This window comes from Somniosus microcephalus, unplaced genomic scaffold, assembly GCF_052327205.1.
Source record: "Somniosus microcephalus isolate GS21.2 unplaced genomic scaffold, FLI_Smic_1.0 unresolved_chr1, whole genome shotgun sequence".
Classification (NCBI taxonomy): Eukaryota; Metazoa; Chordata; class Chondrichthyes; order Squaliformes; family Somniosidae; genus Somniosus; species Somniosus microcephalus.
This window is the reverse complement of record NW_028225179.1, coordinates 79,659,585-79,687,202: the sequence shown is the minus strand read 5'-3', so window position 1 is coordinate 79,687,202 and position 27,618 is coordinate 79,659,585. Positions and strand designations below refer to the sequence as shown.

Here is a 27,618-nt window from a genome sequence, read left to right as displayed (position 1 = left end):
CCTCCCGTACCCTTGTCCCCCTCTTGCACCCCCTCTCGCCCTCCCTCCCGTACCCTTGTCCCCCTCTTGCACCCTCTCTCGCCCTCCCTCCCGTACCCTTGTCCCCCTCTTGCACCCCCTCTCGCCCTCCCTCATGTACCCTTGTCCCCCTCTTGCACCCACTCTCGCCCTCCCTCCCGTACCCTTGTCCCCCTCTTGCACCCCCTCTCGCCCTCCCTCCCGTACCCTTGTCCCCCTCTTGCAACCCCTCTTGCCCTCCCTCCATTACCCTTGTCCCCCTCTTGCACCCCCTCTCGCCCTCCCTCCCGTACCCTTGTCCTCCTCTTGCACCCCCTCTCGCCCTCCCTCCCTCCCGTACCCTTGTCCCCCTCTTGCACCCCCTCTTGCCCTCCCTCCCGTACGCTTGTCCCCCTCTTGCACCCTCTCTCGCCCTCCCTCCCGTACCGTTGTCCCCCTCTTGCACCCTCTCGCCCTCCCTCCCGTACCCTTGTCCCCCTCTTGCACCCTCTCTCGCCCTCCCTCCCGTACCCTTGTCCCCCTCTTGCACCCCCTCTCGCCCTCCCTCCCGTACCCTTGTCCCCCCTTGCACCCTCTCTCGCCCTCACTCCCGTACCCTTGTCCCCCTCTTGCACCCCCTCTCGCCCTCCCTCCCGTACCCTTGTCCCCCCCTCTCGCCCTCCCTCCCGTACCCTTGTCCCCCCCTTGCACCCCCTCTCGCCCTCCCTCCCGTACCCTTGTCCCCCTCTTGCACCCTCTCTCGCCTTCCCTCTCGTACCCTTGTCCCCCTCTTGCACCCTCTCTCGCCCTCCCTCCCGTACCCTTGTCCCCCTCTTGCACCCTCTCTCGCCCTCCCTCCCGTACCCTTGTCCCCCCTTGCACCCTCTCTCGCCCTCCCTCCCGTACCCTTGTCCCCCTCTTGCACCCTCTCGCCCTCCCTCCCGTACCCTTGTCCCCCTCTTGCACCCTTGTCCCCCTCTTGCACCCTCTCTCGCCCTCCCTCCCGTACCCTTGTCCCCCTCTTGCATCCTCTCTCGCCCTCCCTCCCGTACCCTTGTCCCCCCCTTGCACCCCCTCTCGCCCTCCCTCCCGTACCCTTGTCCCCCTCTTGCACCCTCTCTCGCCCTCCCTCCCGTACCCTTGTCCACCTCTTGCACCCCCTCTCGCCCTCCCTCCCGTACCCTTGTCCCCCTCTTGCACCCTCTCTCGCCCTCATTCCCGTACCCTTGTCCCCCTCTTGCACCCCCTCTCGCCCTCCCTCCCGTAGCCTTGTCCCCCTCTTGCACCCTCTCGCCCTCCCTCCCGTACCCTTGTCCCCCTCTTGCACCCCCTCTCGCCCTCCCTCCCGTACCCTTGTCCCCCTCTTGCACCCCCTCTCGCCCTCCCTCTCGTACCCTTGTCCCCCTCTTGCACCCTCTCGCCCTCCCTCCCGTACCCTTGTCCCTCTCTTGCACCCTCTCGACCTCCCTCCCGTACCCTTGTCCCCCTCTTGCACCCTCTCTGGCCCTCCCTCCCGTACCCTTGTCCCCCTCTTGCACCCGCTCTCGCCCTCCCTCCCGTACCCTTGTCCTCCTCTTGCACCCCCTCTCGCCCTCCCTCCCGTACCCTTGTCCCCCTCTTGCACCCCCTCTCGCCCTCCCTCCCGTACCCTTCTCCCCCTCTTGCAACCTCTCTCGCCCTCCCTCCCGTACCCTTGTCCCCCTCTTGCACCCCCTCTCGCCCTCCCTCCCGTACCCTTGTCCCCCTCTTGCACACTTGTCCCCCTCTTGCACCCTCTCTCGCCCTCCCTCCCGTACCCTTGTCCCCCTCTTGCATCCTCTCTCGCCCTCCCTCCCGTACCCTTGTCCCCCCTTGCACCCTCTCTCGCCCTCCCTCCCGTACGCTTGTCCCCCTCTTGCACCCCCTCTCGCCCTCCCTCCCGTACCCTTGTCCCCCTCTTGCACCCCCTCTCGCCCTCCCTCCCGTACCCTTGTCCCCCTCTTGCACCCTCTCTCGCCTTCCCTCTCGTACCCTTGTCCCCCTCTTGCACCCTCTCTCGCCCTCCCTCCCGTACCCTTGTCCCCCTCTTGCACCCTCTCTCGCCCTCCCTCCCGTCCCCTTGTCCCCCTCTCGCCCTCCCTCCCGTACCCTTATCCCCCTCTCGCCCTCCCTCCCGTACCCTTGTCCCCCTCTTGCACCCCCTCTCGCCCTCCCTCCCGTACCCTTGTCCCCCTCTTGCACCCTCTCTCGCCTTCCCTCTCGTACCCTTGTCTCCCTCTTGCACCCTCTCTCGCCCTCCCTCCAGTACCCTTGTCCCCCTCTTGCACCCTCTCTCGCCCTCCCTCCCGTACCCTTGTCCCCCTCTTGCACCTTCTCTCGCCTTCCCTCCCGTACCCTTGTCCCCCTCTTGCACCCCCTCTCGCCCTTCCTCCCGTACCCTTGTCCCTCTCTTGCACCCTCTCGCCCTCCCTCCCGTACCCTTGTCCCCCTCTTGCACCCCCTCTCGCCCTCCCTCCCGTACCCTTGTCCCCCTCTTGCACCCCCTCTCGCCCTCCCTCCCGTACCCTTGTCCCCCTCTTGCACCCTCTCTCGCCCTCCCTCCCGTACCCTTGTCCCCCTCTTGCACCCCCTCTCGCCCTCCCTCCCGTACCCTTGTCCCCCTCTCGCCCTCCCTCCCGTACCCTTGTCCCCCTCTTGCACCCCCTCTCGCCCTCCCTCCCGTACCCTTGTCCCCCTCTTGCACCCCCTCTCGCCCTCCCTCCCGTACCCTTGTCCCCCTCTTGCACCCTCTCTCGCCCTCCCTCCCGTACCCTTGTCTCCCTCTTGCACCCTCTCTCGCCCTCCCTCCCGTACCCTTGTCTCCCTCTTGCACCCTCTCTCGCCCTCCCTCCCGTACCCTTGTCCCCCTCTTGCACCCTCTCGCCCTCCCTCCCGTACCCTTGTCCCCCTCTTGCACCCCCCTCGCCTCCCTCCCGTACCCTTGTCCCCCTCTTGCACCCCCTCTCGCCCTCCCTCCCGTACCCTTGTCCCCCTCTTGCACCCTCTCTCGCCCTCCCTCCCGTACCCTTGTCCCCCTCTTGCACCCTCTCTCGCCCTCCCTCCCGTACCCTTGTCCACCTCTTGCACCCCCTCTCGCCCTCCCTCCCGTACCCTTGTCCCCCTCTTGCACCCTCTCTCGCCCTCATTCCCGTACCCTTGTCCCCCTCTTGCACCCCCTCTCGCCCTCCCTCCCGTACCCTTGTCCCCCTCTTGCACCCTCTCGCCCTCCCTCCCGTACCCTTGTCCCCCTCTTGCACCCTCTCGCCCTCCCTCCCGTACCCTTGTCCTCCTCTTGCACCCCCTCTCGCCCTCCCTCCCTCCCGTACCCTTGTCCCCCTCTTGCACCCCCTCTCGCCCTCCCTCCCGTACCATTGTCCCCCTCTTGCACCCTCTCTCGCCCTCCCTCCCGTACCCTTGTCCCCCTCTTGCACCCCCTCTTGCCCTCCCTCCCGTACCCTTGTCCCCCTCTTGCACCCCCTCTCGCCCTCCCTCCCGTACCCTTGTCCTCCTCTTGCACCCCCTCTCGCCCTCCCTCACTTACCCTTGTCCCCCTCTTGCACCCTCTCTCGCCCTCCCTCCCGTACCTTTGTCCCCCTCTTGCACCCTCTCGCCCTCCCTCCCGTACCCTTGTCCCCCTCTTGCGCCCTCTCTCGCCCTCCCTCCCGTACCCTTGTCCCCCTCTTGCACCCCCTCTCGCCCTCCCTCCCGTACTCTTGTCCCCCTCTTGCACCCCCTCTCGCCCTCCCTCCCGTACCCTTGTCCCCCTCCCTCCCGTACCCTTGTCCCCCTCTTGCAACCTCTCTCGCCCTCCCTCCCGTACACTTGTCCCCCTCTTGCACCCCCTCTCGCCCTCCCTCCCGTACCCTTGTCCCCCTCTTGCACCCCCTCTCGCCCTCCCTCCCGTACCCTTGTCCCCCTCTTGCACCCCCTCTCGCCCTCCCTCCCGTACCCTTGTCCCCCTCTTGCACCCCCTCTCGCCGTCCCTCCCGTACCATTGTCCCCCTCTTGCACCCCCTCTCGCCCTCCCTCCCGTACACTTGTCCCCCTCTTGCACCCCCTCTCGCCCTCCCTCCCGTACTCTTGTCCCCCTCTTGCACCCTCTCGCCCTCCCTCCCGTACCCTTGTCCCCCTCTTGCACCCTTGTCCCCCTCTTGCACCCTCTCTCGCCCTCCCTCCCGTACCCTTGTCCCCCTCTTGCATCCTCTCTCGCCCTCCCTCCCGTACCCTTGTCCCCCCTTGCACCCTCTCTCGCCCTCACTCCCGTACCCTTGTCCCCCTCTTGCACCCCCTCTCGCCCTCCCTCCCGTACCCTTGTCCCCCCCTCTCGCCCTCCCTCCCGTACCCTTGTCCCCCCCTTGCACCCCCTCTCGCCCTCCCTCCCGTACCCTTGTCCCCCTCTTGCACCCTCTCTCGCCTTCCCTCTCGTACCCTTGTCCCCCTCTTGCACCCTCTCTCGCCCTCCCTCCCGTACCCTTGTCCCCCTCTTGCACCCTCTCTCGCCCTCCCTCCCGTACCCTTGTCCCCCCTTGCACCCTCTCTCGCCCTCCCTCCCGTACCCTTGTCCCCCTCTTGCACCCTCTCGCCCTCCCTCCCGTACCCTTGTCCCCCTCTTGCACCCTTGTCCCCCTCTTGCACCCTCTCTCACCCTCCCTCCCGTACCCTTGTCCCCCTCTTGCATCCTCTCTCGCCCTCCCTCCCGTACCCTTGTCCCCCCCTTGCACCCCCTCTCGCCCTCCCTCCCGTACCCTTGTCCCCCTCTTGCACCCTCTCTCGCCCTCCCTCCCGTACCCTTGTCCCCCTCTCGCCCTCCCTCCCGTACCCTTGTCCCCCCCTTGTCCCCCTTGCACCCCCTCTCGCCCTCCCTCCCGTACCCTTGTCCCCCTCTTGCACCCTCTCTCGCCTTCCCTCTCGTACCCTTGTCCCCCTCTTGCACCCTCTCTCGCCCTCCCTCCCGTACCCTTGTCCCCCTCTTGCACCCCCTCTCGCCCTCCCTCCCGTACCCTTGTCCCCCCCTTGTCCCCCTTGCACCCCCTCTCGCCCTCCCTGCCGTACCCTTGTCCCCCTCTTGCACCCTCTCTCGCCTTCCCTCTCGTACCCTTGTCCCCCTCCTGCACCTTCTCTCGCCCTCCCTCCCGTACACTTGTCCCCCTCTTGCACCCCCTCTCGCCCTCCCTCCCGTACCCTTGTCCCCCTCTCGCCCTCCCTCCCGTACCCTTGTCCCCCTCTTGCACCCTCTCTCGCCCTCCCTCCCGTACCCTTGTCCCCCTCTTGCACCCTCTCTCGCCCTCCCTCCCGTACCCTTGTCCCCCTCTTGCATCCCCTCTCGCCCTCCCTCCCGTACCCTTGTCCCCCTCTTGCACTCCCTCTCACCCTCCCTCCGTACCCTTGTCCCCCTCTTGCACCCCCTTTCGCCCTCCCTCCCGTACCCTTGTCCCCCTCTTGCACCCTCTCGCCCTCCCTCCCGTACCCTTGTCCCCCTCTTGCACCCCCTCTCGCCCTCCCTCCCGTACCCTTGTCCCCCTCTTGCACCCTCTCTCGCCCTCCCTCCCGTACCCTTGTCCCCCTCTTGCACCCTCTCTCGCCCTCCTTCCCGTACCCTTGTCCCCCTCTTGCACCCCCTTTCGCCCTCCCTCCCGTACCCTTGTCCCCCTCTTGCACCCCCTCTCGCCCTCCCTCCCGTACCCTTGTCCCCCTCTTGCACTCCCTCTCTCGCCCTCCCTCCGTACCCTTGTCCCCCTCTTGCACCCTCTCTCGCCCTCCCTCCCGTACCCTTGTCCCCCTCTTGCACCCTCTCTCGCCCTCCCTCCCGTACCCTTGTCCCCCTCTTGCACCCTCTCTCGCCCTCCCTCCCGTACCCTTGTCCCCCTCTTGCACCCCCTCTCGCCCTCCCTCCCGTACCCTTGTCCTCCTCTTGCACCCCCTCTCGCCCTCCCTCCCGTACCCTTGTCCCCCTCTTGCACCCCCTCTCGCCCTCCCTCCCGTACCCTTCTCCCCCTCTTGCAACCTCTCTCGCCCTCCCTCCCGTACCCTTGTCCCCCTCTTGCACCCCCTCTCGCCCTCCCTCCCGTACCCTTGTCCCCCTCTTGCACCCTTGTCCCCCTCTTGCACCCTCTCTCGCCCTCCCTCCCGTACCCTTGTCCCCCTCTTGCATCCTCTCTCGCCCTCCCTCCCGTACCCTTGTCCCCCCTTGCACCCTCTCTCGCCCTCCCTCCCGTACGCTTGTCCCCCTCTTGCACCCCCTCTCGCCCTCCCTCCCGTACCCTTGTCCCCCTCTTGCACCCCCTCTCGCCCTCCCTCCCGTACCCTTGTCCCCCTCTTGCACCCTCTCTCGCCTTCCCTCTCGTACCCTTGTCCCCCTCTTGCACCCTCTCTCGCCCTCCCTCCCGTACCCTTGTCCCCCTCTTGCACCCTCTCTCGCCCTCCCTCCCGTCCCCTTGTCCCCCTCTCGCCCTCCCTCCCGTACCCTTGTCCCCCTCTTGCCCTCCCTCCCGTACCCTTGTCCCCCTCTTGCACCCCCTCTCGCCCTCCCTCCCGTACCCTTGTCCCCCTCTTGCACCCTCTCTCGCCTTCCCTCTCGTACCCTTGTCTCCCTCTTGCACCCTCTCTCGCCCTCCCTCCAGTACCCTTGTCCCCCTCTTGCACCCTCTCTCGCCCTCCCTCCCGTACCCTTGTCCCCCTCTTGCACCTTCTCTCGCCTTCCCTCCCGTACCCTTGTCCCCCTCTTGCACCCCCTCTCGCCCTCCCTCCCGTACCCTTGTCCCTCTCTTGCACCCTCTCGCCCTCCCTCCCGTACCCTTGTCCCCCTCTTACACCCCCTCTCGCCCTCCCTCCCGTACCCTTGTCCCCCTCTTGCACCCCCTCTCGCCCTCCCTCCCGTACACTTGTCCCCCTCTTGCACCCCCTCTCGCCCTCCCTCCCGTACCCTTGTCCCCCCCTTGCACCCCCTCTCGCCCTCCCTCCCGTACCCTTGTCCCCCTCTTGCACCCTCTCTCGCCTTCCCTCTCGTACCCTTGTCCCCCTCTTGCACCCTCTCTCGCCCTCCCTCCCGTACCCTTGTCCCCCTCTTGCACCCCCTCTCGCCCTCCCTCCCGTACCCTTGTCCCCCCCTTGTCCCCCTTGCACCCCCTCTCGCCCTCCCTGCCGTACCCTTGTCCCCCTCTTGCACCCTCTCTCGCCTTCCCTCTCGTACCCTTGTCCCCCTCTTGCACCCTCTCTCGCCCTCCCTCCCGTACCCTTGTCCCCCTCTTGCACCCTATCTCGCCCTCCCTCCCGTACCCTTGTCCCCCTCTTGCACCTTCTCTCGCCCTCCCTCCCGTACCCTTGTCCCCCTCTTGCACCCCCTCTCGCCCTCCCTCCCGTACCCTTGTCCCTCTCTTGCACCCTCTCGCCCTCCCTCCCGTACCCTTGTCCCCCTCTTGCACCCCCTCTCGCCCTCCCTCCCGTACCCTTGTCCCCTTCTTGCACCCTCTCTCGCCCTCCCTCCCGTACACTTGTCCCCCTCTTGCACCCCCTCTCGCCCTCCCTCCCGTACCCTTGTCCCCCTCTCGCCCTCCCTCCCGTACCCTTGTCCCCCTCTTGCACCCTCTCTCGCCCTCCCTCCCGTACCCTTGTCCCCCTCTTGCATCCCCTCTCGCCCTCCCTCCCGTACCCTTGTCCCCCTCTTGCACTCCCTCTCACCCTCCCTCCGTACCCTTGTCCCCCTCTTGCACCCCCTTTCGCCCTCCCTCCCGTACCCTTGTCCCCCTCTTGCACCCTCTCGCCCTCCCTCCCGTACCCTTGTCCCCCTCTTGCACCCCCTCTCGCCCTCCCTCCCGTACCCTTGTCCCCCTCTTGCACCCTCTCTCGCCCTCCCTCCCGTACCCTTGTCCCCCTCTTGCACCCTCTCTCGCCCTCCTTCCCGTACCCTTGTCCCCCTCTTGCACCCCCTCTCGCCCTCCCTCCCGTACCCTTGTCCCCCTCTTGCACCCCCTCTCGCCCTCCCTCCCGTACCCTTGTCCCCCTCTTGCACTCCCTCTCTCGCCCTCCCTCCGTACCCTTGTCCCCCTCTTGCACCCTCTCTCGCCCTCCCTCCCGTACCCTTGTCCCCCTCTTGCACCCTCTCTCGCCCTCCCTCCCGTACCCTTGTCCCCCTCTTGCACCCTCTCTCGCCCTCCCTCCCGTACCCTTGTCCCCCTCTTGCACCCCCTCTCGCCCTCCCTCCCGTACCCTTGTACCCCTCTTGCACCCTCTCTCGCCCCCCCCGCACCCTTTTCCCCCTCGCACCCTCTTGCCACCCCGCTCCCTGCCCCCCTCGCTCCCTCTCTTGCCACCCCGCTCCCTGCCGCCCTCGCTCCTTTTCCCCCTCGCACCCTCTCTTGCCACCCCGCTCCCTGCCCCCCTCGCTCCCTCTCTTGCCACCCCACTCCCTGCTGCCCTCGCTCCTTGTCTCCCTTGCTCCCTCTCTTGCCACCCTGCTCCCTGCCCCCCTCGCTCCCTGCCCCCTGCCCCCCACACCCTGCCTCCTCACACACCTTTTTATCCCAGCCGCAGATCATGGTGCCCATCGACAGCCCCATGCCTTTATACTCAGAAACCATGTTAGCCAATAGCTTCGAGGCAGCAGACACTGAGATGCGTTCCTTGTTCCGTAATTTGTATATCCTATAAAATATAACCATCAGAAAATTCTTGCAAAACAAGGCAATGAAATGTACTGGAGACATTAATCTGATTTAATTGCTGCAAAGTAACTTTATATTTAATCATGAATTAATAATTAAAACAATTTAAAGTAGCAGTATCATTCTGTGCCTTGAACTCTATCATAGAGTCATAGAGTAATACAGCACGGATAGAGGCCCTTCGGCCCATCGTGTCCGCGCCGGCCATCAGGCCCTGTCTAATCTAATCCCATATTCCAGCATTTGGCCCGTAGCCTTGTATGCTATGGCATTTCAAGTGCACATCCAAATGCTTCTTAAATGTTGTGAGGGTTTCTGCCTCCACAACCCTCTCAGGCAGTGAGTTCCAGACTCCAACCACCCTCTGGGTGAAAAAGTTCTTTCTCAAATCCCCTCTAAACCTCCCGCCCTTTACCTTGAATCTATGCCCCCTAGTTATTGACCCCTCCACTAAGGGAAAAAGCTCCTCAGTATCCATCCTATCTATGCCCCTCATAATTTTGTACACCTCAATCATGTCCCCCCTCAGCCTCCTCTGCTCCAAGGAAAACAAACCCAATCTGCCCAGTCTCTCTTCATAGCTGAAGCGCTCCAGCCCTGGTAACATCCTGGTGAACCTCCTCTGCACCCTCTCTAACGCGATCACATCCTTCCTGTAGTGTGGCGACCAGAACTGCACACAGTATTCCAGCTGTGGCCTAACCAATGTTTTATACAGCTCCATCATAACCTCCTTGCTCTTATATTCTATGCCTCGGCTAATGAAGGCAAGTATCCCATATGCCTTTTTTACCACCTTATCCACCTGTTCCGCCGCCTTCAGGGATCTGTGTACTTGCACACCCAGATCCCTCTGACCCTCCGTCTTGCCTAGGGTCTTTCCATTCATTGGGCTGAAAATTCAGTAGGGTTAGCGCCCCATTTGAGGCGCTAGAGGGCCTAGCGCCGGAGTTATGGCCGGTTTGTAAATTCAGTGGGGCCCTGCCATCGGCGTTAGACCGGTTGCGCTGCGCCGGCACCGATGACGTCATCGGTGTGCGCAGCGTCCCGGTTGCCGTGGTGACGGGCCCCAACGCCGAAATTGAGTTGCGGCCGCCTCGCCCGTGGCAGCCGCAACTAACGATGTTTCAGCAGAGTCCTACGCGAGTTAGCGCCAGCGCATTAAGGTCGCGCGGCGGCCGGCCGCTTTCCCGCCGGCCGCCTGCCCGCACCTCCCTCCCCGGACTCCTCCACCCCCCCCTGCGGAACAGATGCGTCTGGCCTGCGAGCCCGGCACTTCTCCGAGGTGCCGGGCTCATTTTTTTCAAGATTTGAACGGCCAGCGGGCGGGTGCAGGCAGCTCCTCCTTAACTGAAGGAGGAGGCCTGCACTTCCCCAGCCTGCCGCACCCTCCTGTAGCGCCGGCAGCCGTTTGGGCGCGGCGCTACTGAATTTTTGGCGCGCGCAGGGGGACTCAGCGCCGGCGCTAAATTTCCGGCGCTAAAGCCCTGGCGCGGCGCCAACTGAATTTCTAGGCCATTGTGTATTCCTTTGCCTTGTTAGTCCCCCCAAAGTGCATCACCTCGCACTTTTCCGGGTTAAATTCCATTTGCCACTGTTCCGCCCATCTGACCAACCCATCTATATCATCCTGCAGACTGAGGCTACCCTCCTCGCTATTTACCACCCTACCAATTTTTGTATCATCCGCGAACTTACTGATCATACCCTTTACATTCATATCCAAGTCATTAATGTAGACCACAAACAGCAAGGGACCCAGCACCGATCCCTGTGGTACCCCACTGGCCACAGGCTTCCAGTCACAAAAACAACCTTCGACCATCACCCTCTGCCTTCTGCCACTAAGCCAGTTTTGTATCCAATGTGCCAAGGCACCCTGGATTCCATGGGCTCTTACCTTCTTGACCAGTCTCCTGTGCGGGACTTTATCGAAGGCCTTACTGAAATCCATGTATACCACATCCACTGCGTTACCCACATCCACTGCGTTACCCTCATCCACACACCTAGTCACCCCCTCAAAAAATTCAATCAAATTAGTCAGACATGATCTTCCCTTGACAAAGCCATGTTGACTATCCCTGATTAATCCTTGCCTCTCCAAGTGGAGACAAATTTTGTCCCTCAGGATTTTTTCCAATAATTTTCCTACCACTGATGTTAGGCTCACTGGCCTGTAGTTCCCCGGTTTTTCCCTACTACCCTTCTTGAATAATGGTACTACATTAGCGGTTCTCCAGTCCTCTGGCACATCCCCTGTGGCCAGAGAGGTCCTGAATATATGTGTTAGAGCCCCCGCAATCTCTTCCTTTGCCTCACACAGCAGCCTGGGATACATTTCATCCGGGCCTGGGGATTTATCCATTTTTAGGCCTGCTAAAACCACCAATACCTCCTCCCTCTCGATGTTAATGTGTTCGAGCATATCACAGTCCCCCCGCCCTATTTCTATGTCTACATCGTCCCTCTCCATAGTGAAAACAGATGCAAAAAATTCATTTAGAACCCCTCCTACATCTTCCGGCTCCACACACAGATTGCCACTTTTGTCCCTAATGGGCCCTATTTTTTCCCTAGTTATCCTCTTACCCTTAATATACTTATAAAACATCTTCGGATTTTCCTTTATTTTGCTCGCCAGTGTTATTTCATGGCCCCTCCTTGATCTCCTAATTTATTTTTTAAGTATCCCCCTGCACTTTTTGTACTCCTCTAGGGCTTCCTCCGTCTTTAGCCTTTTGTATCTACCAAAAGCCCTCCTTTTTTTCCTAATCCATTCTCGTATATCCCCTGACATCCAAGGTTCCCTGTGGTTTTTGGAACCACCCTTGACCTTTACGGGAACATGTTGCCATTGTATGATCTCAATCTCCCTTCTGAAAGCCTCCCATTGCTCCGATGCGGATTTTCCTACAAGTAGCTGATCCCAGTCCATTTTGGCCAGATCCTGCCTTATCCTATTAAAATCGGCCTTCCCCCAATTTAGAACCTTTATTTCCGGCCCATCCCTGTCCTTTTCCATGACCACCTTAAATCTTACCATATTATGGTCACTATCACCAAAGTGCTCACCTACTAGCACTTTTTCCACTTGGCCGGCCACATTCCCTAGAATTAGGTCCAGTACCGCCCCCTCTCTTGTAGGACTTTCTACATGCTGGCTCAAAAAGCTCTCCTGGATGCACTTTAAGAATTCTACACCCTCTGAGCCTTTCACACTCTGACTATCCCAGTTAATATTGGGGAAGTTGAAATCCCCCATTATTATTACCCTATTATTTGCACATTTCTCTGAGATTTGCCTACATATCTGTTCCTCTATCTCCCCCTGGCTGTTTGGAGGCCTATAGTACACTCCCAGCAAAGTGCTTGCCCCCTTTTTGTTTTTAAGCTCCACCCATATGGCCTCATTAGAGGACCCTGCTAATATATCATCCCTCCTTACTGCAGTAATTGACTCCTTAATTAATATTGCGACACCCCCTCCTCTTATACCTCCCCCTCTGTCTCGCCTGAAGATTCTGTACCCCGGAATATTGAGCTGCCAGTCTTGCCCTTCCCTCAACCATGTCTCCGTGATAGCAACAATATCATACGCCCATGTGTTTATCAACACCTTCAGTTCATCCACCTTATTTGCAAGACTCCTTGCATTAAAATAGATGCCATCCAGCCTTGCCCTTATATATTTGCCCTGTCTACCAAGCTGACTTGTTTTTTTCTCTATAATTGGCAGCACATCCCCCCCTATTTCAGCTCCCCTCTGTATCCCATCCCCCTGCCATCATATTCCCCAATAATCGCAAGGTGCACCATGTTCTACTGATATTGTTCACCTGCACTGTTTGGCCAACATTCGCTCCCAGTAGACACAGTCCGCAGCACTGCCAGACATTGTACCCAGCAGGTAGGGGTTTATCTCAATCACCTTCTTACATGCCTGGGTGCCTAAACAAAAGAGAACAATTATATTTTTATCATGCTATAGGTGCTGTGAATGACTATGCCTGTGTATGTGTGTCTGTGTGTGCGTGTCCATATGTGTGCATGTGCACGTGTGTGTTTGTGCGCGTCTCTGTGTACACGTGTCTGGGTGTGTGTGCGTACGTGACTGGGTGTGTGTGCATGTCTGTGTGTGTACATGTCTATGTGTGAGTGCATATGTGTGCATACCTGCGTGTGCGTGTGTACGTGTCTGTGCGTGCGCCTGTGTGTGCGTACGTGTCTGTCTGTGCGTACATGTCTGTACCTGAGTCTTTGCGTACATGTCCGTGTGCGCACGTGTCTGTGTGTGCATACCTGCGTGCGTACGTGTTTGTGCGTGTGCCTGTGTGTGTACATGTCTGTACCTGTGTCTGTGAGTATGTGTGTGTGCGTACATGTCTGTGCGTGCACCTGCGTGCATGTCTGTGTGTTTACATGTCTGTACCTGTGTCTGTGCGTACATGTCTGTCTGTGTGTGTGCGCGCATATGTGTCTGTGTGCATACCTGCGTGTACGTGTCTGTGCATGTGCCTGTGTGTGTTTGTGTGTGTGTACATATCTATACCTGTGTCTGTGCTTACATGTCTGTCTGTGTGCGCGAACGTGTCTGTATACGTGTCCGTGTGTTTCGTACATGCGTGTCTGTGCGTCTGTCTCTGTGTGTGTACGCAAATGTGTGCGCATCTATGGGGAAAGAGCAGGGGAGTGGGACTAATTGGATAGCTCTTTCAAAGAGCCAGCACAGAAATGATGGACCGAATGGCCTCCGTCTGTGCTGTACCATTCTATGATTATGTGTGTACCTGTGTGTGTCATGTATGTGTGTCTCTGTGTCTATGGGGATGTGATATCTGTGCACGCATCAGTGTGGTATATTATCCTGCATGAAACCTAACATATTAGTTTAAGAGAATGTTTTTGAAAGCTGCTATATATTCCTTTGTTTGCCTTCTCAATCAGTCTTGTAATGGAAACATGGATAATTATTATATTCATAACTTGCTCACAAATGTGTAGATTATTTTAACTCCATAACTTGTATAATGAAAGGAATGGAGCTGCTTGGTATTCAAATTTAGATTAATATCGATATTTACTTTACAGTTTTGGTAAAAAGAGACATTGTAATGTGGATAAATCTCCGGTGAGATTTTTAGTAATATGTTGTATATCTGAAGTGTCACTGTGCAGCCACGATACAGCAACAGAAAGCAAGGGAATGCCCACCTAGCTCAGACAGACATGGAATCATGATCCTAAGGTGTGGATTGTCAGCATTAATAGGTGTGCTTTTTAAATCTAACATGAAGGCTCCGTTTCACAATATTGTATATAGTTTTCTTATTGGAAGATATGCTAAAATGTCAAGTTCTGCAGTTCCTCAGTTAGAAATGGATGGGGATTCACACATCCCGCCCTGTGCCCTATAATGCCCCTCCTCTGGTGTGCCAGGATGGGGATTCACACATCCCGCCCTGTGCCCTATAATGCCCCTCCTCTGGTGTGCCAGGATGGGGATTCACACATCCCGCCCTGTGCCCTATAACACCCCTCCTCTGGTGTGACAGGATGGGGATTCACACATCCCGCCCTGTGCCCTATAATGCCCCTCCTCTGGTGTGCCAGGATGGGGATTCACACACCCCGCCCTGTGCCCTATAACGCCCCTCCTCTGGTGTGACAGGATGGGGATTCACACATCCCGCCCTGTGCCCTATAATGCCCCTCCTCTGGTGTGCCAGGATGGGGATTCACACATCCCGCCCTGTGCCCTATAATGCCCCTCCTCTGGTGTGCCAGGATGCAGCGGGAAAAGTGAAAGGCATTTCTGTGGCACCTCCTGACTATTAGAAAAGGCAAGGCGTGATTGGCCAATGAATCTCCGATGGGAGGGCTCAGCAAAACAAGTTTGTAAACCTCTGATCTAGATTATGTGCTCACGTCTAGAGTAGAGATTGAACCCACGATGCTCGGACTCAGAGGGGAGTGTGCTACCATGGAGCCATGCTACAATTGACTACTTACTGATGTAGGAGCCTGCTGATGCTCTGGAGTCCACGGCAACCATGACTCCATGTTGAAACTTGAAAGCCATAGTGGTTGTTCCATGATGCATTTTGATCTGTACTCCTTCATCACCCTCAATGTACGGTTTAAGAAATTTCACTGGCTGTAAAAGGATTAACATTTTAAAGAAACATTTAGAGTCCTAGAGAGAATATATAGATAAACCCATGCTCAGCTGTATTAATCAAACTGCACCACTCAAAAATATATCAAGGAATATTTTTAAAGCAAAATTTTTCTTTAAAAAAATGACATTCTAAAACGCTGCCCGATTGCGCTGGTTCATGGCAGATTTTACGGCGATATGCAAATGAGTTTGATCGGAAACTTGAGGGAGAAAAAAATACTTTTCAAAACTCGTGGACTTTTGGCCACCCGGACCGCTGATTATGCCCAAAGCGGAGATCCCAGGCCAAAGTGCATTTGGTTTGAAACACACTTGTGCTCCATCTAATACAGGCACAATAAAGGAAAGGCCCCTTCTTACATAGCAACAGGAGGAGGCCATTCAGCCCCTTGAGCCCACTCCGCCATTCAAATAGATCATGGCTGATCTGTACCTTACCTCCATCTACCCTTGGTTCTGAAACCCTTAATACCCTTATATAACAAAAATCTAGCAATCACTGTTTTGACATTTTCAATTGATCCCCATTTTCAACAGCCTTTTGGGGGAGTGAGTTCCAGATTTCCACTGCCCTTTGTGTGAAGAAGTGCTTCCTGACATCACTCCTGAACGGAGCTCTAATTTGAAGGTTCTGGGCTCTCCCACAAGAGGAAATAGTTTCTCTCGATCTACCCGATCAAATCCTTTGATCATCTTGTCAGTGTCAGCTGTAGCTCAGTGGGGAGCACACTCGCCGAGAAACATAGAAACATGGAAGATAGGAGCAGGAGTCGGCCATTCGGCCCCTCGAGCCCGCTCCGCTATTCAATGAGATCATGGCTGATCATCCAAACTCAGTACCCTGTCCCTGCCTCTCTCGCCTAGAAACATAGAAGATAGGAGCAGGAGTAGGCCATTCGGCCCCTCGAGCCTGCTCCGCCATTCAATGAGATGTGCGGGTTAGGTTGATTTGGCTATGTTAAATTGACCCTTAGTGTTAGGGGATTAAATACGTGGGGTTACAGGGATAGGGTGGGATATGTGTCGGTGCAGGCTCGATGGGCCGAAATGGCCTCTATCTGCACTGTGGGAATTCTGTGTATTCTGTGTATTCTGTGAGATCATGGCTGATCATCCAAATTCAGTAACCTGTCCCTGCCTCTCTCGCCTAGAAACATAGAAACATGGAAGATAGGAGCAGGAGTAGGCCATTCGGCCCCTCGAGCCTGCTCGCCATTCAATGAGATCATGGCTGATCATCCAAATTCAGTACCCTGTCCCTGCCTTCTCCCCATATCCCTTGATACCTTTAGCCTTAAGAAATATATCCAATTCCTTCTTGAATATATTTAATGAATTGGCCTCAACGGCCTTCTGTGGTAGAGAATTCCACAGGTTCACCGCTCTCTGGGTGAAGAAATTCCTCCTCATCTCTGTCCTAAATGGCTTACCCCTTATCTTTAGACTGTGACCCCTGGTTCTGGACTCCCCTGCCATCGGGAACATCCTTCCAGCATCTAGTCTGTCTAGTCCTGTTAGAATTTTATAAGTTTCAATGAGATCCCCTCTCATTCTTCGAAACTCCAGCGAGTATAAGCCAAATCGACCCAATCTCTCCTCATACGTCATTCCTGCCATCCCAGGTATCAGCCTGGTGAATCTTCGCTGCACTCCTTCCATGGCAAGAACATCCTTCCTCAGATAAGGCGACCAAAACTGCACTCCGAGTCAGAAGGTTGTGGGTTCAAGTCTGTTTCTCTCTCCACTGATGCTGCCTGGCCTGCTGAGTGTTTCCAGCATTTTCTGTTATTTTACAAGCCTAGTCTATGCAGCCTGTCCTCGTAGTTGAACCCTTTTAGCCCCGGTATCATTCTGGTGAAACTGCGCTACCGCCCCCCTCCAGGGTCAATATATCCGTCTGTGGCAGATGGAGTTCAATGTGGGAAAGTGTGAGGCCAACTGCTGTGGACCTAAGAAAGATCGATCAGAGTATTTTCTAAATGGACACGCCACACTCAATTCAATTCAATTTTAATTCAAATCGCTTTATTGGCATGATAAGGTACATCTTATGTTGCCAAAGCATCAAAATACATTTATGGTTGAACACATAAACGCAGATCTATTCATACAGTGTATAAACAGATATATCCCTGAGTGTATAAATATACATTCGCATAATTTATATATACTCCTTTCTTAGGTTTACTGGTTGTCCCTCTGTTTATGGCAAGCTGTAACATAGTGTGCCGCTAGTGTTACACAGTTTCTCTCTTCCCCTAGTAGGTATGGGAGTTTTTGGTCGTCATTCAAATTTCTGAATTCAGGCCTCACACTCACAGCCCCGTCTCTCTCTCACTCACAGCCCCCTCTCTCTCTCTCACACTCACAGCCCCCTCTCTCTCTCTCACACACTCACAGCCCCCTCTCTCTCACACACACTCACAGCCCCCTCTCTCTCTCTCTCACTCACAGCCCCCTCTCTCTCTCTCTCACACTCACAGCCCCCTCTCTCGCTCTCTCTCACACTCACAGCCCCCTCTCTCTCTCTCTCTCACAGCCCCCTCTCTCTCTCTCTCTCACACTCACAGCCCCCTCTCGCTCTCTCTCACACTCACAGCCCCCTCTCTCTCACTCACAGCTCCCCCTCTCTCTCTCTCTCTCACACTCACAGCCCCCCCTCTCTCTCTCACACACTCACAGCCCCCTCTCTCTCTCACACTCACAGCCCCCTCTCTCTCTCTCTCTCTCTCACTCACAGCCCCCTCTCTCTCTCACACTCACAGCCCCCTCTCGCTCTCTCTCACTCACAGCCCCCTCTCTCTCTCTCACACACTCACAGCCCCCCCTCTCTCTCTCTCTCTCTCTCTCTCACTCACAGCCCCCCCTCTCTCTCTCTCTCACTCACAGCCCCCTCTCTCTCTCTCTCACACTCACAGCCCCCTCTCTCGCTCTCTCTCACTCACAGCCCCCTCTCTCACACTCACAGCCCCCTCTCTCTCTCTCTCTCTCTCTCTCTCTCACTCACAGCCCCCTCTCTCTCTCTCTCACACTCACAGCCCCCTCTCTCGCTCTCTCTCACTCACAGCCCCCCCTCTCTCTCTCTCTCACTCACAGCCCCCCCTCTCTCTCTCTCTCACTCACAGCCCCGTCTCTCTCTCACACTCACAGCCCCCTCTCTCTCTCACACTCACAGCCCCCTCTCTCTCTCTCTCTCTCTCTCACAGCCCCCTCTCTCTCTCTCTCTCTCTCTCACACTCACAGCCCCCCTCTCTCTCTCTCTCACAGCCCCCTCTCTCTCTCTCTCTCACACTCACAGCCCCCTCTCTCTCTCTCTCTCACACTCACAGCCCCCTCTCTCTCTCTCTCTCACAGCCCCCTCTCTCTCTCTCTCTCACACTCACAGCCCCCTCTCTCTCACACTCACAGCCCCCTCTCTCTCTCTCTCTCACACTCACAGCCCCCTCTCTCTCTCTCTCTCACACTCACAGCCCCCTCTCTCTCTCTCTCTCTCTCTCTCACAGCCCCCTCTCTCTCTCTCTCACACTCACAGCCCCCCTCTCTCTCTCACACTCACAGCCCCCTCTCTCTCTCTCTCTCTCACTCACAGCCCCCTCTCTCGCTCTCTCTCACTCACAGCCCCCTCTCTCTCTCTCACACACTCACAGCCCCCTCTCTCTCTCTCTCTCACTCACAGCCCCCTCTCTCTCTCTCTCTCTCTCACTCACAGCCCCCTCTCTCTCTCTCTCTCACACTCACAGCCCCCTCTCTCTCTCACACTCACAGCCCCCTCTCTCTCTCTCTCACACTCACAGCCCCCTCTCTCTCTCTCTCACACTCACAGCCCCCTCTCTCTCTCTCTCTCTCACACTCACAGCCCCCTCTCTCTCTCTCAATTCAATTCAATTTCAATTCAAATGCTTTATTGGCATGAAAGTTTACAAGGAACCATATTGCCAAAGCTTACATAACAAAAAGTACAGTTTTCCAACATTCTGTAGGTGTCAAACAATTTTGACCTTCGTTGGGTACAGACAATATTAATTTAAACAGTCGTTGACCCTCGTTGGGTACATTCAGTATTAATTTTTAAACAGTCGTTGGGTACATTCGGTATTGATTTAAACATTCTTAATGTTTATATGTGCTATGGGTGTGCTCGTTAGTCCCTCACTGTTCCTCAGGTTGTGACATGTTGTTACATATTGGGCACCAAGATATGGTCTGTCTCCTTCTCCCAGGGCTAATCTTAATTTTGACAGGTCATCCAATTCTTTGAAATCTGGGGTTGTTTGGCTGAGCTTGTCAAAATATATGTTTCTTGTTTTGTTGAATTTTTCGCATTTTAGGAGGAAGTGCATCTCTGTCTCAACCTCGCCGGCCAGACATTGATCACATATTCTATTCTCTCTAGGCTGCCAGGATTTCTTGTATCTTCCTTTTTCAATTTCCAGTTGGTGGTCGCTTAGTCTGTACCTGGTGAGGGTCTGTCTCTGTTTTGTGTCTCTGATGGTCGAGAGATAGTCTGCCAGTTTATATTCTCTTTTTAGGGCCCGGTAACATTCTAATCTGCTTTGGCTTTTGGTTATTTTGTTCCAATGTTCCAGGTAGGTTTCTTTGCATTGTTTAATGATTTGGTTCACTCGGATTGGTGTTTGGAGGGCAGTGTTGGTCTGGGACTGGTCAGGGTCCGGCTGAGTACTTAGTTTCAGTAGCAGCTGACTCAGGGGACTCTTTTCTGGGTTCAGCTCTTGGGTCTGGAGGGCTTAAAATGAAGGGTGTCTGGGGAGCTAGATTTGAGGTGATTTAGGAAGTTTAGTGCTCGTTTTTGGATGTTTATTATCAGTGGGTATCTGCCTAGTTCGGCTCTGCATGCATTTGTTGGTGTTTTCCTTTGGGTGCGAAGAATGCTTCGGCAAAATTCTGCATGTAGGGCTTCTATTGTGTGTTTTTCCCATTTAGTGTAGCTATGGTGATTAAGTGGGCCCCATACTTCACTACCGTACAGCGCAATGGGCAGGATTATGCTGTCAAATATTTTGAGCCAGATTTTGATTGGAATTTGGATGTTGTAGAATTTTCTTTTTACTGCATATAGGGCTCTTCGGGCTTTATCTTTTAGTGCATTCACTGCTATGCTGAAGCTCCCTGATGCTGTAATAGTTAGACCAAGGTAGGTGTAGCTCATAGTGTGTCCTATAGTGGTATCACTGAGGGTAAACTGGTATTTGTTTTCCTGACATCTGGGCCTTTTTTGAAAAATCATGATGTTGGTTTTCTTTAGATTTACTGTTAGAGCCCACAGCACACTCACAGCCCCCTCTCTCACTCTCTCACACTCACAGCCCCCTCTCTCTCTCTCTCTCACACTCACAGCCCTCTCTCTCTCACTCTCACACTCACAGCCCTCTCTCAGTTCAGTTCAGTTCAGTTCAGTTCAAATGCTTTATTGGCATGAAAGTTTACAGAGAACCATATTGCCAAAGCTTACATTGCAAAAAGGTACAGTTTTCCAACATTTGTTGGGTATATACAATATTACTTTTAAACAATATTAATTTTAAACAGTCTTTCTACTTCATTTGGTACGTTCAATATTAATTTTAAACAGTCTTACTTTTAAACAGTCCTCAGGTTGTGACATGTTGTTACATATTTAGCCCCAAGGTATGGTCTGTCTCCTTCTCCTAGGACTAATCTCAATTTTGACAGATCATCCAATTCCTTGAAATCTGGGGTTGTTTGGCTTAGCTTGTTGAATAATATGTTTCTTGATGTGTTGAATTTTTCGCATTTTAGGAGGAAATGCATTTCTGTTTCAACCTCGCCAGCCAGACATTGATCGCATATTCTATTCTCTCTAGGCTGCCAGGATTTCTTGTATCTGCCTTTTTCAATTTCCAGTTGGTGGTCGCTTAGTCTGTACCTGGTGAGGGTCTGTCTCTGTTTTGTGTCTCTGATGGTCGTGAGGTAGTCTGCCAGTTTATATTCTCTTTTTAGGGCCCGGTAACATTCTAATCTGCTTTGGCTTTCGGTTATTTTGTTCCAATGTTCCAGGTAGGTTTCTTTGCATTTTTTAATGATTTGGTTCAGCTCGGATTGGTGTTTGGACGGCTGTGTTGGTCTGGGGCTGGTCAGGGTCCGGTTGAGTACTTAGTTTCAGTAGCAGCTGACTCAGGGGACTCTTTTCTGGGTTTAGCTCTTGGGTCTGAAAGGCTTTGAAATGAAGGGTGTCTGGGGAGCTAGATTTGAGGTGATTTAGGAAGTTTAGTGCTCGTTTTTGGATGTTTATTATCAGTGGGTATCTGCCTAGTTCGGCTCTGCATGCATTTGTTGGCGTTTTTCTTTGGGTGCGAAGGATGCTTCGGCAGAATTCTGCATGTAGGGCTTCTATTGTGTGTTTTTCCCATTTAGTGTAGCTTTGGTGATTTAGCGGGCCCCATACTTCACTACCGTACAGTGCAATGGGCAGGATTATGCTGTCAAAAATTTTGAGCCAGATTTTGATTGGGATTTGGATGTTGTAGAATTTTCTTTTTATTGCATATAGGGCTCTTCGGGCTTTTTCTTTTAGTGCATTCACTGCTATGCTGAAGCTCCCTGATGCTGTAATAGTTAGACCAAGGTAGGTGTAGCTCATAGTGTGTCCTATAGTGGTATCACTGAGGGTAAACTGGTATTTGTTTTCCTGACATCTGGGTCTTTTCTGAAAAATCATGATGTTGGTTTTCTTTAGATTTACTGTTAGAGCCCAATTTTGGCAGTATTTGTCGAGTAGGTCTAGTTGTTGCTGTAATCCCTGTTCTGTGGGAGACAGCAGAACTCTCTCTCTCTCTCACTCACAGCCCCCTCTCTCTCTCTCACACTCACAGCCCCCTCTCTCTCTCTCTCACACTCACAGCCCCCCTCTCTCTCTCTCTCACACTCACAGCCCCCTCTCTCTCTCTCTCACACTCACAGCCCCCTCTCTCTCTCTCTCACACTCACAGCCCCCTCTCTCTCTCTCTCACACTCACAGCCCCCTCTCTCTCTCTCTCACACTCACAGCCCCCTCTCTCTCTCTCTCTCACACTCACAGCCCCCTCTCTCTCTCTCTCACAGCCCCCTCTCTCTCTCTCTCTCTCTCTCACTCACAGCCCCCTCTCTCTCTCTCTCTCTCACACTCACAGCCCTCTCTCTCTCTCTCTCACACTCACAGCCCCCTCTCTCTCTCTCTCACAGCCCCCTCTCTCTCTCTCTCTCACACACTCACAGCCCCCTCTCTCTCTCTCTCTCTCTCACACTCACAGCCCTCTCTCTCTCTCTCTCTCTCACACTCACAGCCCCCTCTCTCTCTCTCACAGCCCTCTCTCTCTCTCTCTCTCTCACACTCACAGCCCCCTCTCTCTCTCTCTCACAGCCCCCTCTCTCTCTCTCTCTCACACTCACAGCCCCCTCTCTCTCTCTCTCACAGCCCCCTCTCTCTCTCTCTCTCACACACTCACAGCCCCCTCTCTCTCTCACTCACAGCCCTCTCTCTCTCTCTCTCTCTCACACTCACAGCCCCCTCTCTCTCTCTCTCTCACTCACAGCCCTCTCTCTCTCTCTCTCACACTCACAGCCCCCTCTCTCTCTCTCTCACTCACAGCCCTCTCTCTCTCTCTCTCACACTCACAGCCCTCTCTCTCTCTCTCTCACACACTCACAGCCCCCTCTCTCTCTCACACTCACAGCCCCCTCTCTCTCTCTCTCTCACACTCACAGCCCCCTCTCTCTCTCTCTCACACTCACAGCCCCCTCTCTCTCACACTCACAGCCCTCTCTCTCTCTCTCTCTCTCACACTCACAGCCCCCTCTCTCTCTCTCGCACACTCACAGCCCCCTCTCTCTCTCTCTCTCACACTCACAGCCCCCTCTCTCTCTCTCTCTCTCTCACAGCCCCCTCTCTCTCTCTCTCACACTCACAGCCCCCTCTCTCTCTCTCTCTCTCTCTCTCACACTCACAGCCCTCTCTCTCTCTCTCTCTCACTCACAGCCCCCTCTCTCTCTCTCTCACACTCACAGCCCCCTCTCTCTCTCTCTCACTCACAGCGCCCTCTCTCTCTCTCTCTCACACTCACAGCCCCCTCTCTCTCTCTCACTCACAGCCCTCTCTCTCTCTCTCTCACACTCACAGCCCCCTCTCTCTCTCTCTCACTCACAGCCCCCTCTCTCTCTCTCTCACACTCACAGCCCTCTCTCTCTCTCTCACACTCACAGCCCTCTCTCTCTCTCTCTCTCTCACTCACAGCCCCCTCTCTCTCTCTCTCACACACTCACAGCCCCCTCTCTCTCTCTCTCTCTCTCACACTCACAGCCCTCTCTCTCTCTCTCTCTCTCACACTCACAGCCCCCTCTCTCTCTCTCTCTCTCAGTTCAGTTCAGTTCAAATGCTTTATTGGCATGAAAGTTTACAGAGAACCATATTGCCAAAGCTTACACAGCAAAAAGGTACAGTTTTCCAACATTCTGTAGGTGTCAATCGATTTGACATTTGTTGGGTATATACAATATTACTTTTAAACAATATTAATTTTAAACAGTCTTTCTACTTCATTTGGTACGTTCAATATTAATTTTAAACAGTCTTACTTTTAAACAGTCCTCAGGTTGTGACATGTTGTTACATATTTAGCCCCAAGGTATGGTCTGTCTCCTTCTCCTAGGACTAATCTCAATTTTGACAGATCATCCAATTCCTTGAAATCTGGGGTTGTTTGGCTTAGCTTGTTGAATAATATGTTTCTTGATGTGTTGAATTTTTCGCATTTTAGGAGGAAATGCATTTCTGTTTCAACCTCGCCAGCCAGACATTGATCGCATATTCTATTCTCTCTAGGCTGCCAGGATTTCTTGTATCTGCCTTTTTCAATTTCCAGTTGGTGGTCGCTTAGTCTGTACCTGGTGAGGGTCTGTCTCTCTCTCCCCTTCCCTCTCTCTCTCCCCTTCCCTCTCTCTCTCTCCCCTTCCCTTTCTCTCTCTCCCCTTCCCTTTCTCTCTCTCCCCTTCCCTCTCTCTCACTCACAGCCCCCTCTCTCTCTCTCTCACACTCACAGCCCCCTCTCTCTCTCTCTCTCACTCACAGCCCTCTCTCTCTCTCTCACACTCACAGCCCTCTCTCTCTCTCTCTCACACTCACAGCCCCCTCTCTCTCTCTCTCACACTCACAGCCCCCTCTCTCTCTCTCTCTCTCACTCACAGCCCTCTCTCTCTCTCTCTCACTCACAGCCCCCCTCTCTCTCTCTCTCACACTCACAGCCCTCTCTCTCTCTCTCACACTCACAGCCCTCTCTCTCTCTCTCTCACACTCACAGCCCCCTCTCTCTCTCTCTCTCACTCACAGCCCCCTCTCTCTCTCTCTCTCACACTCACAGCCCCCTCTCTCTCTCTCTCTCTCACTCACAGCCCTCTCTCTCTCTCTCTCACACTCACAGCCCCCTCTCTCTCTCTCTCTCACTCACAGCCCCCTCTCTCTCTCTCACACTCACAGCCCTCTCTCTCTCTCTCTCACACTCACAGCCCCCTCTCTCTCTCTCTCTCACTCACAGCCCCCTCTCTCTCTCTCTCACACTCACAGCCCTCTCTCTCTCTCACACTCACAGCCCTCTCTCTCTCTCTCTCTCTCTCTCACTCACAGCCCTCTCTCACACTCACAGCCCCCTCTCTCTCTCTCTCTCAGTCACAGCCCCCTCTCTCTCTCTCTCTCTCACACTCACAGCCCCCTCTCTCTCTCTCTCTCTCACTCACAGTCCCCTCTCTCTCTCTCTCTCTCACACTCACAGCCCTCTCTCTCTCTCTCTCACACTCACAGCCCCCTCTCTCTCTCTCTCACTCACAGCCCCCTCTCTCTCTCTCTCTCACACTCACAGCCCCCCTCTCTCTCTCTCTCTCTCACTCACAGCCCTCTCTCTCTCTCTCTCTCACTCACAGCCCCGTCTCTCTCTCTCTCACTCACAGCCCCCTCTCTCTCTCTCTCTCACTCACTCACAGCCCCCTCTCGCTCTCTCACACTCACAGTCCCCTCTCTCTCTCTCTCTCTCTCTCACTCTCACAGCCCCCTCTCTCTCTCTCTCTCTCACACTCACAGCCCCCTCTCTCTCTCTCTCTCACTCACAGCCCCCTCTCGCTCTCTCTCACTCACAGCCCCCTCTCTCTCTCTCTCACTCACAGCCCTCTCTCTCTCTCACACTCACAGCCCCCTCTCTCTCTCTCTCTCTCACACTCACAGCCCCCTCTCTCTCTCTCACACTCACAGCCCCCTCTCTCTCTCTCTCTCACACTCACAGCCCCCCTCTCTCTCTCTCTCACACACTCACAGCCCCCTCTCTCTCTCTCTCTCACACTCACAGCCCCCTCTCTCTCTCTCTCTCTCACACTCACAGCCCCCTCTCTCTCTCTCACACACTCACAGCCCTCTCTCTCTCTCTCTCTCTCACACTCACAGCCCTCTCTCTCTCTCTCTCTCACACTCACAGCCCCCTCTCTCTCTCTCACTCACACTCACAGCCCCCTCTCTCTCTCTCTCACACTCACAGCCCCCTCTCTCTCTCTCTCACACTCACAGCCCCCTCTCTCTCTCACACTCACAGCCCCCTCTCTCTCTCTCTCACACTCACAGCCCCCTCTCTCTCTCTCACACCCCCCTCTCTCTCTCTCTCACACTCACAGCCCCCTCTCTCTCTCTCTCACACTCACAGCCCCCTCTCTCTCTCTCTCACACTCACAGCCCCCTCTCTCTCTCTCTCTCTCACTCACAGCCCCCTCTCTCTCTCTCTCTCACTCACAGCCCCCTCTCTCTCTCTCTCACACTCACAGCCCCCTCTCTCTCTCTCACACACTCACAGCCCTCTCTCTCTCTCTCTCTCACACTCACAGCCCCCTCTCTCTCTCTCTCTCACACTCACAGCCCCCTCTCTCTCTCTCTCTCACACTCACAGCCCTCTCTCTCTCTCTCTCTCACACTCACAGCCCTCTCTCTCTCTCTCTCTCACACTCACAGCCCCCTCTCTCTCTCTCACTCACACTCACAGCCCCCTCTCTCTCTCTCTCACACTCACAGCCCCCTCTCTCTCTCTCTCACACTCACAGCCCCCCTCTCTCTCTCTCTCACACTCACAGCCCCCTCTCTCTCTCTCTCTCTCACACTCACAGCCCTCTCTCTCTCTCTCTCACACTCACAGCCCCCTCTCTCTCTCTCACACTCACAGCCCCCTCTCTCTCTCTCACACTCACAGCCCCCCCCTCTCTCTCTCTCTCACACTCACAGCCCCCTCTCTCACACTCACAGCCCCCTCTCTCTCTCAGTTCAGTTCAGTTCAAATGCTTTATTGGCATGAAAGTTTACAGAGAACCATATTGCCAAAGCTTACATTGCAAAAAGGTACAGTTTTCCAACATTCTGTAGGTGTCAATCGATTTGACATTTGTTGGGTATATACAATATTTCTCTCTCTCTCTCTCTCACACTCACAGCCCCCCTCCCCCTCTCTCTCTCTCTCACACTCACAGCCCCCTCTCTCTCTCTCTCACACTCACAGCCCCCTCTCTCTCTCTCTCACACTCACAGCCCTCTCTCTCTCTCTCTCTCTCTCTCTCACTCAGCCCCCTCTCTCTCTCTCTCTCACAGCCCTCACAGCCCTCTCTCTCTCTCTCACACTCACAGCCCCTCTCTCTCTCTCTCTCTCTCACAGCCCCTCTCTCTCTCTCTCTCTCTCACTCACAGCCCCTCTCTCTCTCGCTCTCTCTCTCACTCACAGCCCCCTCTCTCTCTCTCTCTCTCACTCACAGCCCCCTCTCTCTCTCTCTCTCTCACACTCACAGCCCCCTCTCTCTCTCTCTCTCACACTCACAGCCCCCTCTCTCTCTCTCTCTCTCACTCACAGCCCCCTCTCTCTCTCTCTCACACTCACAGCCCCCTCTCTCTCTCTCTCACACTCACAGCCCCCTCTCTCTCTCACACTCACAGCCCCCTCTCTCTCTCTCTCACACTCACAGCCCCCTCTCTCTCTCTCACACCCCCCTCTCTCTCTCTCTCACACTCACAGCCCCCTCTCTCTCTCTCTCACACTCACAGCCCCCTCTCTCTCTCTCTCACACTCACAGCCCCCTCTCTCTCTCTCTCTCTCACTCACAGCCCCCTCTCTCTCTCTCTCTCACTCACAGCCCCCTCTCTCTCTCTCTCACAGCCCCCTCTCTCTCTCTCTCACACTCACAGCCCCCTCTCTCTCTCTCTCACACTCACAGCCCCCTCTCTCTCTCTCTCTCTCACTCACAGCCCCCTCTCTCTCTCTCTCTCACTCACAGCCCCCTCTCTCTCTCTCTCACACTCACAGCCCCCTCTCTCTCTCTCACACACTCACAGCCCCTCTCTCTCTCTCTCTCTCACACTCACAGCCCCCTCTCTCTCTCTCTCTCACACTCACAGCCCCCTCTCTCTCTCTCTCTCACACTCACAGCCCTCTCTCTCTCTCTCTCTCACACTCACAGCCCTCTCTCTCTCTCTCTCTCACACTCACAGCCCCCTCTCTCTCTCTCACTCACACTCACAGCCCCCTCTCTCTCTCTCTCACACTCACAGCCCCCTCTCTCTCTCTCTCACACTCACAGCCCCCCCTCTCTCTCTCTCTCACACTCACAGCCCCCTCTCTCTCTCTCTCTCTCACACTCACAGCCCCTCTCTCTCTCTCTCTCACACTCACAGCCCCCTCTCTCTCTCTCACACTCACAGCCCCCTCTCTCTCTCTCACACTCACAGCCCCCCCTCCT

At 55.5% G+C, this 27,618-nt stretch overlaps 1 pseudogene across 1 annotated transcript in view; it reads right to left on the bottom strand.

Annotated features, from left to right (window-relative positions):
• LOC147095517 (proteasome subunit beta type-9-like) overlaps positions 1-14,850 on the bottom strand; it is a 90,865-nt pseudogene extending 76,015 nt beyond the window's left edge. Inside the window, exons 1-3 of the transcript XR_015074572.1 lie at positions 14,688-14,850; positions 12,515-12,626; positions 8,509-8,655 (exon numbers count right to left, since the gene is read on the bottom strand). The product of XR_015074572.1 is annotated as a proteasome subunit beta type-9-like (transcript). The remainder of the gene's footprint in view (positions 1-8,508; positions 8,656-12,514; positions 12,627-14,687) is intronic.
• Positions 14,851-27,618: the final 12,768 nt, after the last annotated feature.